The 19,415-nt window shown below is 40.9% G+C and overlaps 2 pseudogenes; one reads left to right on the forward strand and one right to left on the reverse strand.

Moving 5' to 3' along the window:
- Nucleotides 1-4,952: 4,952 nt before the first annotated feature.
- Nucleotides 4,953-5,106, forward strand: LOC122235634 (annotated as a pseudogene).
- A 13,220-nt stretch (nucleotides 5,107-18,326) lies between these two features.
- On the reverse strand, nucleotides 18,327-19,103 carry LOC102953752 (annotated as a pseudogene).
- Nucleotides 19,104-19,415: the final 312 nt, after the last annotated feature.

Consider the following 19,415-nt stretch of genomic DNA (forward strand, 5'->3'; position numbering starts at 1 on the left):
CCCAGTGGGGTTGCCGGGGGAGGGAAGAAATAATAGGTCTTTTCTTTTCCAGTTTTACAAGCTTTGACCTTCAGCCAGTCCACTTGTTTCCTTAAACCCACTGTCTCACTGTGGCCAGTGGGAGTGGAAAGCCCAGTGTCTGCTGGGACTGGCCCCCTCCCCCAGTAATGTTGTTCCTGTTCCCCTTCGAGGATGGGGCTTTTGGGGCTAAGCTCCAAGCTTCAGTTCAGACTCCCATGAAGGTCACCTCTCCTTCTAGAATGTCAGTGCTGTAAAAAGGCCTGTGGTGCTGAGGAAGTGATCTGGGCTGGGAGACAGAAGCCTGGATTCCTCCCTTAGCTTCTGCACGAACTTACTATGTCACTATGAGCATTCTCTTTTCTGAGCCTCACTTTCCCCATCTATAAAATGGGCTCAAGAACAACTGCATCGTACCTTCCTCATGCATCTTGACATATTTCTTAAGTCCGAAATGGACAGATAGCCAGTTAATATCCTTAACATAAAAGAGTTACCAATAGCGATAGGCAAAAGACAAACCCCACAATTACAAAATGATTAAAAAAGTCAGTCAGAGTTGTGGCGCCTGGGTGGCTCAGTTGGTTAAGTGTCCGACTTTGACTCAGGTTATGATCTCGTGGTTCATGAGTTCGAGCCCGGCGTCGGGCTCTGTGCTGACAGCTCAGAGCCTGGAGCCTGCTTCAGATTCTGTCTCCCTCTCTCTATATACCTCTTCTACTCACACTCTGTTTCTCTCTCTCTCTTCCTCTCTCTCTCTCTCTCTCTCTCTCTCAAAAATAAATAAATAAATATTTTTTAGAAAAGTCAGTCAGAGAAAGACAAATATCATAGATTCACTCATGTGGAATTTAAGAAACACAACAGATGAATGGGGGAAGGGAAGGAAAAATAAGACAAAAACACAGGGAGGCAAACCATAAGAGACTCTTAAATATAGAGAACAAACTGAGGGCTGCTGTAAGAGAGGTGGGAGGGAGGATGGGCTAAATGTGTGATGGGCATTAAGGAAGGCACTTGTGGGGATGAGCACTGGGTGTCATATTAAGAGACAAGCCACTGGGTTCTACTCCTGAAACCAAGACTACGCTGTACGTTAACTAATTTGAATTTAAATTAAAAAAATTAAAAAAAATTAAAAAATCTGTTCATCAGTTAAAAAAATAAAAATGAAAAATAAATGCAAACAAAAAGCCCACAAAAATAAAGAAAGCAAATAATTATTAAATATACAAAAACTTCAACGTAATAAAAAATACAAAATGAAACAAAAAATTATTTTCACTTATTGAGGCTGCAAAAGAAGGGTGAGCGAGTAAATTAGGACAGCATGTGTGGCAGGAAATTCAGCAACACATATAACATTTGTGCAAAGGGCATATACTATAGTCCTGGGGGGTACCCTAAGAAAGCCATTGACATACATGCAAAAATGTAAGTGCATCCCATCATATTCTTTTAAAAGTGTGTTTAGAATAATTCAGATTGTGATTTTTTATTAAAAACAAACTTCCACAGTGCTTTAAAAAATATAGCCAATTCAAAAACATGCCCATATTAAGGTAACAAACATTTTTTCTAATTTCTCTTCTCACTACTTATCCAAGTCAAAAATTTCACAAAGTTGACAGATTTTCCATTTGTATTCCTTTGCTACAGAATCCAGAAATACCCAAATCACATATTAAATATATTTAAGTGTCGGAATTTGACACTGTCCTACAGATGGAAAACCTACAATTGCAAAGGAAAAGTCTACACAGGTTTAAGTCTACAAATCTTTAAACTTAGAACATCTACGTGCTTTTTACATTATTTTTATACTTTTTATATGTATGGAATATTTCACAATAAATGTTGAAAAAGAAAGTGCATTATCGATGGAAAATTATTAGATAAGGGTGACTATCATGGCTCTGCTTATAATGGCAAATAATTAGAAGAGATTTTGCTTGGTATGTTGTTATAATGACGCCCCCAATGAATTATACCTCCCTGTGTCCATCCTCCTTTGCGATGTAATATTGCTGTTCCCTTCATCAAGCGGTAGGGTGAATTTTCCCACCCATTTGACCCTGGGCTGGACTTGTGACTTGCCTTCCCAGTGCAATGCATCAGAAAGGATACTGTGTGATTTCCAAGGCTGGGCCTTAAGAAATCTTGCAGTTTCCATTTCCATCCTCTTGGAATCCTTAGGCCACTATGCCACCCGCCAGGGTTGGAAGGGGAGACACATGCAGTAAAGGGTTTACCCTGTAGGCTTGGGGTGCTCAGAGGCTGCATGTTCCAAAGAAAAGACTAGCCTGCCACTGGCTCCTGAGACACAACCTGTGAGCCTTTGGATCGTCCTGCCTGAGTGCATTTATGTGGGCCTGGGGCTTTGGGTCATGCTGGAGGCCTCTGGAGGGCTGGAGTCTGAGTAGTCCAGTTACATGGGCACTACATGTTTCCATGCCTGACCTGCGATAAAGACCTTGGACACTAAGGCTCAGTGAGGTTCCCTGATTGTCTGCAGCTTCATGAGGGAGCCCAGGAGAGCCCAGCAGAAGGAGAGCAGGCCTACCTGCAAAATCATGAGAAATAACACATCATTGTTATTTTAAGGCACCAAGGTTTGCAGTGATTCATTAGTACTCATAGGTAGCTGACATAGTAAATAATAAAAAATAGGCAGCTGGTTAAAGGAATTATCATATATCTATACATTGAAATACTGAGACATTCTCTACAATGCGGATATGGATTCTAACCATATTAAATGGAACTGTGTTCACTATCTCAAGAAATGAAATGTTATAAATAAATACGTATAATATAATCCTATTTTGAAAGAAATTAACATATATGTGCTTATATATAAATAAATGATTGGAGGCTTCCAGTTTTGGAATGAATAAGTCACGAAAATAAAAGGCACAGCAGAGAGAACATAGTCAATGGTATTGTAACAGCGTCGTGTGGTGACAGATGGTAGCTACACTTGTGCTGAGCGTAGCACAACATATAAAGTATTGAGTCACTGTGTTGTACACCAGTAAGTAATGTAACATTGTGTGTCAACTATACTCAAATTAAAAAAAAAATTTAAATGTATTATTAGAATAAGCCGTATGCAATAGCAGATATTCAACCATTTTTGCCCATCCCAAACAACAATTTCCCAAGATTCAACTAATATACATTGGTAGAATCAAGGCTGGAAGTACCCACAGCAAAATACTAACTGTGGCTCTGTTTGGGGGGTGAGTACTGGGCGCTGTTTTCTTTTTGGTCATCTGTATTTTTTCGAGTGGTTTCATTTAAATTGTAGTTAACATCCAGTGCAATTTGGTTTCAGGAGTAGAATTCAGTGCTTCACTTAAATACAACACCCAGTACTCATCACAAGGCCATCTCTGTTTTTTTAAGTCTATTTATTTATTTTGAGAGAGAGAGAAAGAGAGAGTAGGGGAGGATCAGAGAGAGAGAGAGAGAGAGAGAGAGAGAGAGAGATACAGAGAATCCCAAGCAGTCTCCGTGCTGTTAGCGCAGAGCCTAATGCAGGGCTAGAACCCACAAACCATGAGATCATGACCTGAGCCGAAATCAAGAGTCAGATACTTAACGGACTGAGCCACCAGGCATCCGAAGGTCATCTGTATTTTTAAAATCTTCGTACATTGAACATGTACTTCTTACTGTAGTACGAAGGAGAAACCAAAAGGAAACTCTTTTTCTCCTTTTTATAAACATATGAACAATGCTGACTAGGTGAGGAAACTGAGCTGGGAAGGGAGAAGGGCCTAGTTGGGACCTGGAGCCAGACCCGCATTAGCCTGGGATTTGGCCTTGTGGCCTGTGGCCCAGGTCAAGTTCACACAGGTTCTGGGCAAGGCGAAAGGAGGTTGAGGCCAAGAGCTGAGGCTTTTATGTTGGGTGGCTGGCTGCAGAGCTGGGTTCATACTTCGGGTCGGCTTGCCCAGAGCCTTGTTAATCATTGCCTTTTGTTCCCCATAGGTACTGTTGGCCTCAGTCCTTCTCAGGCAAAGGATCAAGGGCAAGTGTGGGAGAGGCAGCCCAGGCCGGCAGTCTCACACACACGGAGTCCACTACCCAGATGGCTGCCTTTCCCTTCAAACTGAAGCATCTCTGGGGGAACAGGGGTGGGGTCTTAGCTCGGAGGACGTGGCAGAGCTGGAATTTGACGCTGGTCTGTCTGTTCCAACCACTGTATTGTATAGCTGCCTCCATTTCATTGATGGACACCTGGCTTCATTTGAAAAGAAATTTGAGACAGCTTAAAAAATGTGTGCAATCTAATACAATAGAAATAGAGAAGCAGGCCTAGAGAAAGCACAAACAACAGTAGAAAATCAAATCAAAGCAAAGAAATGTATGAATATGCAGAATATCAGGGCTACCGTTGACAGGAGGGGTTGTCTCATACGCTCTGAATTGCCAGGCTGCCCAAGTGAAAAGGGAAAGCCAATTGTCCTTATAATTCTCATTACCAGTGAGAACTTCTTTAGAGGAAACATAGCTGTCAAAGAATTCTAAAAGGCATTTATAAATGCTGTTTGATGATACTGGCAACTGTTAGCACTTGACATCTCCCAGTTGCCATTAAAGCCGCCTTTGAGTTTTGATGTCAGTGATGGGGAAGAATTATATCTGTAGCTGTGTCTGTCTCTGTCTGTGTTTGCATCTATGTCACTCTCTGTATCTGTATCTTTATCTGTACCTGTACATGTGTGTCTGTTTGTACCTGTATCTGAGCTCTATCAGTATCTGGGTCTCTATGAGTACTTCTAAATGTGTCTCTACTTGTATTTCTTTCTGTGTCTCAGTCCGTACCTGTATCTCTGTTTCTATCTTACATATCTATGTCTTTATAAATATCAGTGTCTGTATCTCTATCTGTACCTGTATCTGTATCTGTAAGATACTTGTATCTAATACTTACCTGGCAGGGGAGATACCGTGATCATGAGGGTGGTTTTCCCAGGGTGAGGCTTATTCATTGCACTTCAGATGTGCTGACCCCTGTGATGTCCCCAAGTGTGGGAAACTCGACTGCATCATTTGTGGGAGTGGGGGACTGGGTTCGTGCTTAAAGAAAAAAAAAGGTACTTGTATCTACATCTAATAAGTACCTGTATCTGTGTCTCTATCTGTACCTGTGTCTGAATCTCTATATGTACCTGTATATATGACTCTATTTGTATCTGAATCTGTGTTTCTATTTGTACCCACGTGTGTATACAGTATCTTTGTCTATATCTGAGCCGCTCTATGGATTTCTCTCTACACCTGTATTTGGGTCTCCTAAGTATTGGTGTCTTGGTCTCCATCTTTACCTGTATCTGTCTCTCTATTTGTAACTGTATCTGGGTCTGTATCTGTATAGGAATCAGTGTTTCTTATTGTACATATATCTATGTCTCAGTGTGTACCTGTATTCTTTCTCTATCTGCACCTATGTCTGTGTGTCCATCTGTACCTATAATTGGGTCTCCATCTTTAATTGTATTGTGTCTTTGTCACTGTATCTGAGTCTCTATCTGTACTTATTATCTTTGTTTTCATCAATACCTGTATTTGGGTTTATCCTTACTTCTGTGTGAACTATATATGTACTTGTATCTATGTCATTAACATATCTGGATCCGTGTTTCTATCTGTACTTGTATCTGTACAGAGAGAGGTACCTGTATCCCTGTTTCAATCTGTACCTGTATCTGGGTCCTTATAAATACCTGCATATGTGTACTTTCATTTGGCTCTCCACTGGACAAGTATCAGTGTTTCTGTGTCTCTATATCCAACAGTATCTGTGTCCCTATCTGTACTGGTATTTGTCTCTATTTGTAATGTAACTTTGCATCTGTATCGATTTCTGTAACAATACCTGTGTCTTTATTTGTATCAGTATCTTTCTCCTATAAGTAATTGTATCTTGGTCTCTATCTGTAATGGTAAATAAGTCTCTCCACTTGTACTACTGTCTTTGTTTCTACCTGCACCTGTATCTGTGTCGCTATCTGTACCCGTGTCTGGATCTGTCTGTATACATGAAGCTATGTCTTTATCTGTACCTGTATTTGTGTTTGTACATGGATTTGTGTCCCTATGTGAAACTGAATCTATTTGACAGACTTATCCTTGTCTTTATCTGTGCTTCAAACTGTATCTTTAACTGGTACTTGGTCTCTCTCTATTCATCAATCTATGTCTCTGCCCGTACCTGTATCTGAGTTTCTATCTGCACCCAAATAATCTGTGTCTATGTATGTACCTGTATCTATGTCTCTGTATGTGTATCTGTTTCTATATCATACCTGTATCTACCTCTCTGGTCATACCTGTAGCAGGGTTTCTACCTGTACCTGTATCTGTATATGTGTGTCTAATTGTATCTGTGTCTATCTTTTTAACTACCTCTATCTGTGCCCATAAGTACCTATGTCTTTCCATTTATATCAGTGACTGTCTATTTGTACTTGTATTTGTGTCTGTATTTGTATTCACATCTGTATCTGTAATTGTATGTGTGTAACTATGTCTCTGTCTATGCCTGTATCTGTGCTTCTCTCCATACTTCAGTATGTCTCCATGTGCACTTGTTTCTCTATCTATATGAGTATCAGTCACTGTGTCTATCTGTACCAGTTTTAGTATCTCTACAAGTATCAGTATCTGGTTTTCAGTAGGTGTGTGGGTCTCCATCTGTATCTGTAGGTGGGTCTCTATCTATACTAGTATCTGTGTCCCTAATTGTATCTGTAAATGGGTACCTATTTGTACCTGTATCTGGTTGTCTATCTGTTCACTTATCTGCATTTCTATAAGAACCAGTATCTGTGTCTTCCTAGGTACCTGGGTCAATATCTATCTTTTCCCAAATCTGTGTCTCCATCTGTACCTGTATCTGTATCTCTCTTTTCCTGTATTGAGGTCTCTTGTTTCTGTATCTGCATCTCCATCTGTCTGTCATCTCTATCAGCCTGTACCAGTATCTTCATCTGTCCTTGTATTTGTGCCTCTATCTGCAAATTTGTACCTTTCCCTGTACTGTACCCTCATCTGTGTCTCTATCCATAATGCTTTCTGGATCTTTATCTCTACCTACATCTGGGCTTTTGTATCTATACTTTTTCTCTGTCTGTGCCCCTATCTGGGTCTCTGTACCTCTATGTGTGTCTACATCTGTACCTGTTACTGGCTCTGTCTGTACCTGTATCTGTGTCTCTATCTATCCCTGTACTATTCTATTTGTTCCTATATTTTTGGGTCTGTATGTACTTGAATCTTGACTCTCTCTATACCTCTACCTATATCTCAACCCGAATCCGTTTCTATGCATTTATCTGTACTGGTATCTGATCTCATTCTGTACATTTTTTGTCTCTACTTATCCCTGTATCTGGGTCACTATCTCTATCTGTATTTACATGTGACTATATCTGAATCTATATCTCTATCTGGAAATGTATCTCGATCTAGATCTGTCCTTGTGTCTATCTCTACCTGTATCTGTATTTTTGCCTTTCTGTATATCTGTATCTCTATCTGTATCTGTCAGTGTCTGTGTTACTGTATTTTTACCTATTTCTAGTTCTCTGTGTATATTTGTATCAGGGTCTCTAATCATACATATGAATATATGTATCCGGTCTCTATTTGAATCTTTATCTGTGTCTCTATCTGGACCTATGTACAGATGTCTACCTGTTCCTGAATCTGTGTCTCTATATGTAATTCTTTCTAGGGCTCTCTTTCTTCATACCTGTATCTGGTTATGTATCTCTACCTGTTCCTCAGTGTCTATGTTTATCTGTATGTATCTTAACTGGTCTCCATTGTGATCTGTGTTTCTATCTTTATCTGTACCTGTGTCTCTCTACATTGTATCTGTATCTCTATCTGTACCTGTATCTTTGTCTCTATCTCCATATCCACTCCTATCTGTGTCTCCATCTGTACCTGTATCTACCTGTATACAAGTACCTTTGTCTGTGTCTGTATTTGTACCTGCATGTGTGTCTCTATCTGTTCCTATAGCTGGGTGTCTATCTGTACCTCTCTCTCTCCTGTATCTGTGTCCCTATATATACCTGTATCTGTTTGTCTATCTATACCCGTATCTGTGTCTCTATTTGTCCCCGTGTCTGGGTCTATATCTGTGTCAAGGGACATTGAAGATGCTCTGAGACTTGCAGGAAGGATTATAAAATCTGCCTGCTAGCTCTGCTGCTAGATCCACCATTGTTTTGTATTATATTAGTTTCCTGAGACTTCTGTAAGAAATTACCACAAGGTGGGTGGCTTAAACAAGTGAAATTTATTGTCCTAATGTTCTGATGGTTAAAATCTGAGGTCAATATTCTGGCAGGGATAATTCCTTCTGAGGGCTGTAAGGGAGAATCTGTTCCACGTCTCTCCCCTAGCTTCTGGTGGTTTGCTGGAAATCTTTGCAATTCCTTTGCTTGTACAATCATCGCTCTGATGTCTGCCTTCATTGTCACATGGTGTTCTTCCTGTGTGCGTGCCACTGTGTCCAAATTTCCCCTTTTTATAAGGACACCAGTCACACTGAGTTAGGGCCCACCCTAATGACCTCATCTTAACTAATGACATCCGCATTAACCTTATTTCCAAATAAAGTCACATTCTGGAGTCTGCTGGTTGGGAATTCATATGAATTTTTTTGGAACACAATTCAATCACATAACAATCATTTTTTTTCCTTCATTTCACTGCTAAGACCATACCTTTACAAACTCGTGACTCCATCCTTTAGTATGGCTCTTCTCTGGGCTCTCATTTGGGCTTGGGACAGCTAGTTGAGAAGGCCACTGTCATCATTTGGGGAATGTAGCTTCAGGGCAACCCAGAAGACAGGCTAGTGCAAGGGTCTAGGGGAAGAGTGGATCTGTGCACAGAGGTGCTCCATCATGGGGACCTGGAACTGACACCTGGGAGTAGAATCAGTCAGTTGGATTGGGTGATGCTGCAGTAAGAAACAACTGCAAAATCTCAGAGAAAAATCGCAACAAAGATTTATTTCTCACTTAGTCACTTATGCCGATTGCAGCTCAGTTGATGGTTAGCTCCATATCATTCTCAGAGCTCAGGCTGAGGGAGGCTCTGACCTCATGATTCCAGTAACACTGAAATAGAAAAAAAGGAAACATGGCCTATTATATACTGTTTTTTCTGTTTCTGCTCAGAAGTGAAACACCACCCTTGTGTTCATAAACCATCAGCTGGAGCAGGTCACTTGGTTGCACCTAATATCAAGGGATCAGGGAAATTCAATTCTATCATATGCCTACGAAAAGAATAGGAAATATCTGCAAAACAGCAGGCCTTTGGAAGCCTGGGAAGGGCTTCTGCCTCTCTCTGCCTCATATTGCTCTTCCGAGGGTAACCATATGTCCTGGTTAGCCAAGGCAATTTCTACATACTCCTCCAGCCTAAATATTAGTAGTGCTCTTTCAGTTTTTAAAGAGTCCCTGTTTGGACAAAGAGTCTATGATTCTACTCCTCTTTGGTGGCAAGAGATAAAAACAGTCTGTGTACAGGGAGGTAGATGCTATTAGAAAGGGAGACACCTTGGTAGACCATATGCTAAACTGGTAAAGTCACTTCTGGTTACATGTTACTTTTTGTGTTTCTTTAAGTTTTATTACCCTGTAGCACTCAAGTGAATCTTTAGATACCTAACATGGTCTCAGTTGTGTCCTGGGGTGAGGAAAAGGGCATGTGTTGGCAATGGTGACAAGCGAGGGACTTCCATGGTAGGCAAATTATCAGGGTGAATGTAATGGGCCTGCGTTGTTCTCTCCTACCCCAAAGTCTTCTAGCAATGACCATGGAGGTTCTGGGGTTTGTGAGATGGCACTTCCTCAAACATAGCTTCACTGGTGACACCCATTTCTCCTCCATTTGCTTTTTCCAGCCTAGTGAGGAAGCCACTTCCAGCCCAGAGCTGGTATCTCAGTACAGAGAAGCAAGGGTGGGCAAGAAGCCCCTTACCATCTTGAGCCAGGAAAGAAAATGGGGAATCCTGTTGCCTGTGGAAGCCAGGGGAGCCAGCCCAACCTCTTGGTCACTAGGAGGTTGTCTTTTTTTCCCCCATCACATCTTCCTGCCTCAGGGCCTTTGTACTTATTCTTTCCTCTTCCTGAAATGCCCTCTCTCTATTCCCTCATATCTGGCTCCTCATACTTCTGGATTTGGCTAAAATGTTCCCTCCGTAGAGACACTACCTGTTATTATCCTATGTCAGTAGATTATCCTTTTCTTCCATTGTCTGTCATGACACTCCATTCATGAAATTGTCACAGTATTTGACTATTTCTTTGTTCAGTTTTGTTTCCACTTTAGACTATAAACTCCATAAAGGTAGAAACTATACTTGTATCCTGCAGCCTAGCAGAATGCTTGGTGCTTAGTAGGCCCTCAGCATATATTTGCAAAATAAAAAAATGAATTATTAAATAGATGAGTGATTGTATGCATTTGAGCTCAGTTTCTAAGGATATGCACACTTTCTAGCCTTGAGCAACAATGTAGGAAGATGAGAAGCACCCTGAAAAATCTAACTTGAATTGTAGTTCAGAATGGCCATTCCTAGCAGGTCAGACACGCAAAACTGAAAATGATCTGGAGGTCAGAGTAGAACTCAATAAATATACAGAAACATTATTGGAATATATCAAAGGGTAGTCTTTATCTGAGAAGGGCAGCAGGCCCTTTGGAATATTTATTGAAATTGGTCACACATAAATGCCATTTGTGTGACTCCATTTGTTGTGTGCATGTGCATACCCACACAGACACACGCAGAGACGAGACTGTTTGCAGGTGGCTTTGTGGCCACCTGCATGTAGAAAATATGCAGAGACAGTGCAGGGATGATTAGCCCCATTTTTCAAAAAAGGAAACTAAGGTTCAAACATGTTAAGTTCATTGTCTAAGATCGTACTGCAAATAGGTAGAGCAGGCAGGCTGATCGCAACCTCCCGCTTACCCATTGCTGGACTCTCATTAGGTGGAGGGTGGGGAGTGGAGCCCAAGGTTTGTGCTTGAGCAGTGCTCTTGTTGGTGATGCAGATATAAGTGTACCTGCTTTGTTATCAACCGTGGGAGGGTCCGAATCTCTGTGCTGAATGGTGAGTGAGAGTACTCACATTGAAAAAGTTCCCCCGATAATTCAGAGACTTTCCTCCTTTCAAGGGGGCTTCCTCCAAACCATTTATGCCCTGAGAACTGCTACATTAGAAGATACGTGGAAAACAAGTTCTCAAGGAACTGACTTTCATTTGATAAGTTCACTATAAAAACCACTGAACATGTTCCCAACTAGAGGCCAGTGATACCTACATATCTCAAACTCGCATGATCACTGAGCATTAAGAAGCTTCAAAGTGGCTGTGAGGCTTGCGAGTGTCTCAAGTGGCTCCTGAATGATAAAAGGAAAAGACAGTTCTGTTTGGTGGAATGTTGATATTCTGCATACTTGATATGCACCAGTCCTCTGGAACAAGATCATGGAGGTCTGGGGATTCACATCAATTCTGTTTGGCAGACACATGTATTAACCAGAACATACCATCTTATCTCCCAGGCCACTGCAGAGATTTTATTGAAAATACATTCACTGTCTTTCTCAAACGTTTCTCATGTGTGGGCCACTCACAAAGGACTCTAGGCTTGAATTCTATCCATCGCACGAAGGGCTTGCCCACTTTGAAATGGGCTACCTCAAAAAGGAGTTAAAAGCAAAGACTTCTGTTTACTGTAAAACCTGTTTAATGAATGGGTTTTACATATGTGTGCGAGCCAATGAACCAGGCTGCAGGGCCCTCTGCCTGCACCACATTCCTCACATGCTCACACTTGTAAAATAAAAAAAAAAGTTTGTTTCTGATTGACTTTTGAGGGTCTGTAAAATAAATTACATGGAAAAAACCTATAACCTTAAAGTACCCAAAAGTCCAAGGTGGAAAACTCACAAGTCAAACTCCTGTGCACTGTTTCCTAGAGGTTCTTCAGAATAATAACCCCCATGGTCATGATTCACTTTCACATTCAGCTTAGGTGGCACTTCCCATTCCCATATAGGTTAGTCATTCATCCATTTATTCATTCAATAAATATTTATTGAGTATCCACTACATGCCAGGCACTGACTAAGGTGCTGGGTAAACAGACAAGCCAGATAAAAACAGACAAAATTTCCTGCCCTCACAGAGATGACATTCTGGTTGGGGGATAGTGACAATACAGAAGATAAAGGATTGTATTGCATAGTATATCAGTACGTGCTATGGATAAAAATAAAGCATAAAAAAAGGCCAGCAGGTGCCAGATAGTGGAGATGGTGCAGAAATTGGGCACTGAAGGTGTGTGCCATTTGGCTGAGGAGTGTGTCCCAGGCAGGGAGGACAGCATGTGCAAACACTGTAAGGAGAAGGCAGCTTGGTGTGTGTGAAGAACAGCAAGGAGGCCCATGGGCCTGGAATGGGGTGAGTGAAGGTAGAGTTGAAAAGAATGAGATCACAGAGCGATTCCCTCCATTGTACCATGGAAATGTTCTCTCAGGATCAATACTTGGACAAGGGAAGGGCAGGAAGCAGAGAAACAAGTTGCGCTGTGGTGAAGTCATGACAAGGACACACCCAACCTGGTGGGGAACTTTGGAGTTATCTTTCTGAATGGTGGAGGAGAGACTGTCATTATTCCCCTCCCTAACATCTACCAGTCACTGGATGAGGCTGCCCCTCAGAGGGGCTGTGACCTGGGGCTACGTTGCTCTAGGTACCTGTGGGCAATTCCTGCAAAAGCTGATAACTTGATGGAGCAGTCAAGGAAGTTGACACTTGAGAAGCAGCATTCCCAGCAGCTAGAAAACAAGCACTTTAGTTCTGAAGGGCGATTTGGGTGGTGTACCACAGCAGCACCAACTTAGCTATCGCCAAGGACTTACTATAAGCCACACACTCGGCTAAGAACTTTATAAAAATTATCTCATTTATTCCTCACACCAAACCTGTGAATTATGTGTTATTCTTAGCTTCATTTTTATGGAAGATACCCAGAGAGATTGAGTAGCCTGTTCAAGGTCCTCCACTTATGTCGCTAGGTGGACTTTCCAATGCAGATGTCTAACCCTAAAGCATGGGCTCCTGACCACTGGATTTACTTCCCTTGTTCTGGACTCAACAGAGGTGTGGAGTCATATCAAGTGGGTACTCCCCCCATCTTCCTGGCCCATTCTCTCTGTTCTGTCCTGATGCTGTCGAATTTCTGGGCCCCGATGCAGGGTCCCTAGTACCTCTGGGTGCAGCTCTTCTCTACAGAGTCAGCCCCTGCTCCAGTCTGTTTGGGTGCCTTGGAAACTTGCCCAGCCATAGATCTCTGATGAGAGGGATTATGACACTGAAGATATCAGGAGTGAACAGAGCCTCAGAGATCTGGCCCAATTCTGTTTTCATAGGGTGCAAATTTGAAGTCTGGGACTGGCCCAAAGTTGAAAGCTAGGAGTGACAGGGTGGAAGCAGACGGAGTTGAATCCTCTCAAAATCATATGTTGATGTTCTGACCCCCAATACCTCAAAATGTGACTGTATTTGGAGACAAGGTCTTTAAAGAACTAATTAAGATAAAATTAGGCTGTTAGGGTGGGCCCTAATCCAATATGACTGGTGTCTTTATAACACAAGGACATTAGGACACAGATATGTACAGAGAGAAGACTATGTGACTTTGAGATCAGACTTCTAGCCTCCAGAATATGAGAAAATAGATGTTTGTTGTTTAAGTTGTCCAGTCTATGGAATTTTGTTATGGCAGCCCAGGAAAACTCGTACATCAGGCCTCCCGACTGGCAGGCCCATGCTCTTACCTCAGCACTATTCATTATGGCTTGGCATTGCTCATTGAAACTTAGCTTGGTGTAGGGCCAGGAGCACTAGCCTTGGAATCAAAAACTCTGAGGCCTTTCTTCTCTTCTAACCAGTGATGTAAACTTCTATGTCCCCATCTGGAAACAGAAAGAAATGAAGAACACTTCCTTCCTAAGGGCTCATGCAGTGTCTAGGCACTGTGTCGACACTTTCAAGTGCCTGGTGAGAACGTTGGAGGATCCAAGGAAAGAGAGGCTTTTGTCATCATAATCCTAAGTACTTAATCAGAGCATCTTGTAACACAAAAGGAACCTGGACTGTAATGAATGGTACCACATGCCTAACCCATTTCCAGAAAAAAATAGAAAAACACACATGAGAGGCACGTCATGGGCCTGGATCACTGTCCTGGGCAACTGGCCACACTCTTCAGTTGCCAGGTGTAACTATGCCAGATTGGCACAGAGGAACCTGAGGGTAAATGGGCCTTGTGCTAGGCAGTGGTGTCTGGAATAGCCTGACTCATTCCCCAGCTGCTTCATGAGATTGGTGCACCTCTACCCCCAGCAATGAGAGGAGAGAGAGAAAGAGAGAGAGAGAGAGAGAGAGAGAGAGAGAGACTAAAGAAGAAGAAGAAGAAAAGTGGAGGAGGAGGGGAGAAGGAAGAGGAGGGGAACAGAGAGAGACAAAAAAAGAGAAGAGAAGGAGAAGAAGAGAGTGTGAACAAACTGTCTATGCCTCTGTGCCTCTGGAGGTTAGGGGCATAGCCATGTAGCACCACCCCTGGGGCTCAAGCAGAGTGGGAATTTTAGCCCCTCTGAGCCACATAGAATGGGCAGGGATGTCATATAATAATTATTATACTAACAATAACATTACCAGTTATTAAGGGGAGGCAGTACATCACCAAAACCCACTATTTTTTCCCTTAGAGTTGCAGAGCCCATGTATCTGTATTGTCACTTCATCCTGAAATTTGAGGTTCACAGTGGGAGTAAGGTGGGGCAGTAGCTCACTCTACCTAAACCCTCAAGTGGTTGGACTGGAAGCTAGCAGATTCATCCCTCTCTGGGAGATAGCTGTACAGCGATGGGAGCCTTCTACTTATACGGTATTCCCATCTCAGTCTCAGAACACTTGGAAAATCCAGTTAGTTACTATAGGTGTCTCAAAAACCAGTAGAGTTCACTGATCTTGAAAGGTATTTTGCCTCTGGCTAGGGGCAAGTCTTGATAAATTCTCCTAGTTGCACAACAGAACTCTGAGAATTTACCTTGCTAGGAGTCAGAGCCCAGGGTGTCTTCCTCATAGCTACAGCTGAATTAGCATTAACACCATTTTACTAACTGTAATGGATATATGCTTTTTTAAGTTGACACCTTCATTTGAACCAAATTATAATAAAGTGTCAAAATTCATGCAGAAAAAGGATAGAAAATGCAACAAGAAATAGAAACACATTTGGAGTCAAGAAATTTATCTCTCTTGGCACATAGCAGAACAAATAGACAAAAGATAAACAAATATATAGAAGATCTAAACAATATGATAAAATCTATCTATATTTATCATCTTTTGCTAGGTTATGCTGTGGTAAGAAACAACCTCCAAGGACCAGTGGTTTGCAACAGCAAGCATTTATTTCTTGATCACATTACATGTTGGTTGGCGTAGGCTCTGGTTCTGCTCCATCTGAAATCCAGTGAAGGAGAAGCCCCTCTCCAGGATGTGTCGGCATTGCGCCAGAGGGAAAAGAACAATGGCGCAGCCAGTGATGGCTCTTAAAGTTTCTGGTCCTTGTGGCCTCAGACTGCTTCCTTCAGGTCCTTGTGGCCTCAGACCACTTCCAATCCTATTTCCCTGACCAAAGTAAGTCATATGGCCAAGCCTAATGTCACTGAGATGATGGGGAAGTATATTCCATTCACAGGATGGCACCACAAATCACATGCTAGTGGGCAGGGATTGTGTAGTCTTTTTATATGGACAGCAGCAGAAAGTTGGGAACAATATTATAATCTATCACAATATCTGGTTGATATATATCATATTCTATACTGTGTAATCATAAAATTCAGGTTGTCAGTACCCCTCCATACTCACAAGAGTGGAACATATATTGGGCCGTAAAGAAAATATCAGTGTATTCTAAAATGTAGAAAGAGAATGTTGCTTTCAAATCCTCCAACTGAGAACAATTAGAGAAGCTAGAAAAGCATTAAGATACCCTGCCTGAGAACATCACAAAGCTACCAAGGCAGAAAGAATTTATAGGGCCAAGGTCTGGAAGAGAAGGGAAGCCCAGGGAGCAGTGCCTGGAATTTGGCTTTTTTTCTTTCAAGGGGAAAGTGCCAATTCTAAAAAGCCACAGCCAACAGGATGAGAAGTTGTGCAGATTCAGGGTGTCGGGGGACAAACTTAGAGTCCAGGACCCACTAAAGAAGAGACTTGGTAACTCCTTCCCACCCCCCACCCCAGGTTTTGAGCTGGGATCCTGAAGGAATCTTACATTCTAAGAATAAGCATTAGCCAGAACTATATTAGCCCTAAAAAGGACAGAACGTCAGTTTAAAGTCATCTGAATCCCTAATTGGATTAATCTAATTTATTCCTAGGCTAGTTATCTGCTCGAAACAAAACTACAGTGTAATATATCATTAACTGCAGCTTCACAATATCATGGTATCTTTTAAATTTTTTACAAACAGTATTTGGCACTTAGTAAAAGAATAACTAGTGATGCAAGAAGTCAAGATTTAGCTCAAAACCTAAAGGAAAAATGGACAATTGAAACCAACTCTTTATTCCTAGTTTTCTTAGAGTTTCTTTTTAAAAATCATGAACGGCTACTGGATTTTGTTGAATGTGTTTTCTGCATCAATTTATATGGTCATATGATTTTTCTTCTTCAGTTTGCTGATGTGGTGGCTTACATTAATTGAGTTGGAGTGTTGAACCAGCCTTGCATACCTGGAATAAATCTTGCTTGGTCATGGTATATAATTATTTTTATATATTGTTTGATTTGATTTGCTAATAGTTTTGTGGATTTTTGCATCTATTTTCATGAGAGATACTGACCTGTAGTTTTCCTTTATTGTCATGTCTTTGTCTGGCTTTGGTATTAGTGTAATTCTGGCCTTGTAGAATGAGTCAGAAGTATTCCCTCTGCTTCTAGTTTCTGGAAGAGACTGTGGAGTATTGTAATCATTTTTCCTCAAATGTTTGGTACAGTTCACCGGTTAAGTCATCTGGGCCTCATGCTTTCTGTTTTGGAAGATTTATAATTATTGATTCAATTTCTTTTATACAGGCGTCCTCATATATATTTCTTCTTGCATGAATTTGGTAGTTTGTATCTTTCAAGAATTGATCTATTTCATCTAAGTTATCATATGTATGGGCATAAAGTTGTTTTTGGTGTTCAATATCCTAGAGTCCATGGGATTAATAATGATGGATATTCTTTCATTTCTGAGCTTAGTAATTTGTGCCTTTTCTCTTTTTTTCTTGGTTATCCTGGCTAAAGTTTTATCAATTTTATTGATCTTTTCTAGGAATTAGCTTTGGGTTTCATTGATTTTTTTTTTCACTTGTTTTCCTGTTTTCAATTTCATTGATTTCTGCTTCAATTTTTATTATTTCTTCTCTTTCTCATTCCTTTAGGCTTAAATTGCTCTTTTTTTCTATTTTCCTAACATAGAAGCTTAGGTGATTGATTTTAGATCTTTCTTCTTTTCTAATGTATGCATTCAATGCTATAAAATTCCCTCTAAGCATTGTTTTTGCTGCATCCTACAGACTTTGATAAATGTATTTTCATTTTCATTTAGTTAAAATTATTTTTAGATTTATTTTAGCCTCCTCCTTTGACCCATGTGTTGTTTATAAGCATGCTGTTTAATCTCCAAATATTTGGCAGTTTTTTAACTACCTTTCTGTTTCTGATTTCTAATTTAATTCCACTGTGGTATGGGAACATACTTTATATGATTTCTTCTTTAAAATCACAAGGTGTATTTTATGGTCCACAATGTGGTTTATATTGGTGAATGTTCCATGTGAGCTTGAGAAGTTTGTGTATTCTGTGGTTGTTTGGATGGAGTATTTTTTTTAAGTTTATGTATTTATTTTGAGAGAGAGAGAGGGAGAGGGCGAGAGAGAGAGAGAGCGCACCGGGGAGAGGCAGAGAGAGAGAGAGGGAGAGAATCCCAAGCAGCATCTGCACCATCAGCACAGAGCCCGATGCGGGGCTTGATCCCATGAACCATGAGATCATGACCTGAGCAGAAATCAAGAGTCTGATGCTTAACCGATTGAGCCACCTAGGTGCCCTGGATGGAGTATTTTATTTTCATGCCATATTATCTTTAATTAAGTAAAAGACATTTCCAATCACCTTACCTACAGATTATTTTACCTACTACTCTGTTTGGCAGCCAGTCTCTTCAGCAATAGTGAGGTAGATACCTTTTCCTCAGGGAAGAGAAATCCATGTTTTTTTGTTTTTGTTTTTGTTTGTTTTTGTTTTGTTTTTGCCTTTGTCGATAACAAAAATGTTGGAGCGCTGAGTGGGAAAGCTGTTGCCTTTGGCATCTTTCACACGAACCACATCAAAAAGAGCCAGGATGTCTGATTCTGTTGGTGATCACGCCAATTTTCCCCAAATTAGCACTTCTCACCATACAGTCTCCAAATTGATCTGAATGGTGTCATTCACCTTAATCAGAGTAGCAGATGGTGTGAGCATCGTGAGTCACCAGATGAGGGATTCCTTTTGTGCCTACAAAGATCTTTCTCACTTTGCACAACTTGTATGTGGCCTCCTCAGGTATAATATGATGGACAGCAAAGCAATCCTTAGTGTCATAGATCACACAGAAATTCTCTCTGGTCTTGTCAGTGCTGATGACATCCATCAACATTAATAGCAGACCTTGCTATTAATCTCAATGGACCACTGCGTGCAGATTGCCTTTACTTCACCTCCTGTTAGAGCATACTTAAGTCTGTTCCTTAGAAAAAGGATGGGGGAAAGACATTCTCTCAGCTTGTGAGTATTGGCGTATGGACCAGGAGCACTTTGTTTAGTTTATCTAGTATCCAATGCTTTGCAGCTGCTACACACTTCAGATGCTTCTTAGGATCATAAGCCAAGTCTGCACTAGGTACTGCATGGAGTATTTTAAACATGTCTATTAGATCAAATTGATTGATAGTGCTGTTCAGGTCATCTATAGCCCTACTGATTTCCTGCCTGCAGGATCCATCAATTACTAACAGAGGGGGGTTGATGTCTCTAACTATAATTATGGATTTGTATATTTATTTTTTCGGTTCTATTAATTTTGGCCTTATGAAACAGAGCTGTCCTCATTTGCAGATGGCATGATTTTCTATGTAGAAAACCTCAGGGAATTTATTTATGTATTTATTTATGTATTTATTTATTTATTTATTATTAGTGCATTTTTATTATTTTAATTTTTAAAAATATAATTTATT

This window comes from Panthera tigris, chromosome X (assembly GCF_018350195.1).
Source record: "Panthera tigris isolate Pti1 chromosome X, P.tigris_Pti1_mat1.1, whole genome shotgun sequence".
NCBI lineage: Eukaryota > Metazoa > Chordata > Mammalia > Carnivora > Felidae > Panthera > Panthera tigris.